The sequence below is a fragment of the Sciurus carolinensis genome, chromosome 10, assembly GCF_902686445.1.
Source record: "Sciurus carolinensis chromosome 10, mSciCar1.2, whole genome shotgun sequence".
Taxonomy (NCBI): Eukaryota; Metazoa; Chordata; class Mammalia; order Rodentia; family Sciuridae; genus Sciurus; species Sciurus carolinensis.
Window position 1 is genome coordinate 80,546,673 of NC_062222.1, and position 2,273 is coordinate 80,548,945.

Below are 2,273 nucleotides of genomic sequence, written 5' to 3' on the forward strand. Positions count from 1 at the left end.
TTACTTATGTAGGGAGAGTATTTTAAGATCCCTGCAGATAATTGTGTCTTTTCTTCTTTTGTACTGTATCAATACCTTCCTTCCTGGGAAAGCTTTATTTTCATTTGGTCCAAGGCTTGGGAGGGGCACCATGGTGGTTAAAAAGCTGCCTAGGGGTTGAAGGGAGAGACTCAGACCAAAGCCCTGATGCCAAGGGATGCAAAGGAGTCCCATTAAAGGCACTGTGCTCCAGGGTCTTCTAGTGATGTTTGAGAGTAAGTCTTTGGGACCCGTCAGATGGTGGAGGTTAGTCAAGTGGTCCCCCATCTTCTTGATGAGTTCCACCTCCTTATCAAGCAAGTGGGTCTCCAAAAAGTCACAGAAATGTGAATCTGTGCAGGTAGAGCCCAAAGTATGAAGATCCAAAATGGTTTTGTTCAGGTTCTTCTCCAGGGTCAAGGCAGCTTCCATGGCATCCAGGGTGTTTCCCCACTCATCTCGAGAAGGTTTCTGCATATCCTGGAAGAGGGTGGGAGTGGTTTTGAATCTTCAGGAGATACTCAGAGGCCTCACACCTCTCCTCAGCCAATTTGAGGAAGAAGTGGCCCATGGTTTCCAGAACCACATCATCATGGTTGAAATAGTAACACAGAGACAGGTAGGAGGCACACAGATGCCAATTGACCAGGTAGTTGATAGCAGCCTCCACCTGGATGGAATATTTCTTTTGAATCTTGGAGGTCATGGTTGGTTGTCAATAAGAAGCTAACAACAAAAAAGGGAATTGGCTGGTCCTGGAAGCAGGAGATGGGTGAGAAGTTGGTCCCAGAAACTGCAAATGGAGATCTGATTGGAAGGTGGATGGAAGCTGGAAGAAAAGCCTGGGTCTGTTCAGTCCAAACATTGTTGAAGCAAGAAACAGATCTGTGGGACCTCTAGGCTTGGTCTTTTTAATTTTTTTGTAGTGCTAGAAATGGAACCTAGGGCCTCATGCATGCTAGGCAAGTGATCTACCCCTGAGCTACACCTCCAGTTCAGTAGTTTCTTAAAAGTTCCTTGTAGTGTGAAATCTGAAAGCATATCGATGTAGTTTTCATATTCTATTGCATTAAAATTCATTGTTCTGTCTTGTACTTTGACTATATATTTTATCCATACATGATTTTATAATGCCATATATTGGCCACATGGAAAATACTGGTTTAATGAGTTAGGCACATTTTAACATATTAATTATACTATATCAAAAGATCACATTTGTTAATATTTTCACCTGTATCAACAGAAAAATCTTTTAAGTATTGGGAAGCTGTGAAACTAATGGTAAAAGATATAAGTTTCACCAAATTTTAATTTTCTCTTGAAATCTTGAATCTTATAATTGGCACAAAATACCGGCAATTGTTTTTCTTGATGTGACAAGGTAACTTCATGGCTATAGTGTTTCATGTCTAAATAACCATGGTGTATCTATCACTCACTCTTTCCAGTTGTTTCATTAAAATATGACTACTTTACTTTGTAACTCAAATCACCACACAAATGCATTTCTGAGACAATTTTCTTTGGCATGCCAGAAATATATTTTATGGATATTTACCCTTTATCCACACAGAATATTAAAAAGATGTATGATCAAGATCACAATTTAATAAAATTAATAATTTATTCTCCTTAATCAAGGACATTAATAAATGAAAACTACTCCCCCCCCTCTAAACTTGATAGGCCTCATGGTGAATAATTCAGTAATTATTAGCTTAGTTTGATGCCAATGCTTTCATTTGTGCTAAGGCACCAAGTTTCATCCACAATTACTTTTACAGAATTAATGCAAAAGTTAAAAACAATCGACCAAAAACAGCAAAAGTCAATTTATATCTTAGTATTATTATGAAAATGGTTTTGAATTAGCAGATCTCAAAGAATCTTGGACATTCCCATTACCCTGAATCATACTTTGAGAACTGCTGGTTTAGGAAAACAACATGCTGAGGACATTGACTGTTTAATCTGTTCAGAGCAAAATTATCTTTAGAGCAATGCTCTTTCTTCTGCTGCTTGAAGTAAGTGGTTCCAATAGTGGTTGCCATTTTCTTGTGGAGGCTGCCTCTCCCCACTACCCCTCCCCCAATTGGTATAAAATAGATACCAGTCTTTGTTTGCCCTACTCAGTCACTTTCTCAAATTCTCAAACTTGGGCCCAGAAAATGTTGCAAATAGTTGCTCTGTGGGAATGGAGTTACCAGGTTCTAGCACTCTAATGAACCATCCCAGCAAATAGAAGAAAGTAA

At 38.9% G+C, this 2,273-nt stretch overlaps 1 pseudogene; it reads right to left on the reverse strand.

Annotated features, from left to right (window-relative positions):
* LOC124994251 (ferritin light chain-like) lies at positions 1-724 on the reverse strand (annotated as a pseudogene).
* Between the last annotated feature and the right edge of the window lie 1,549 nt (positions 725-2,273).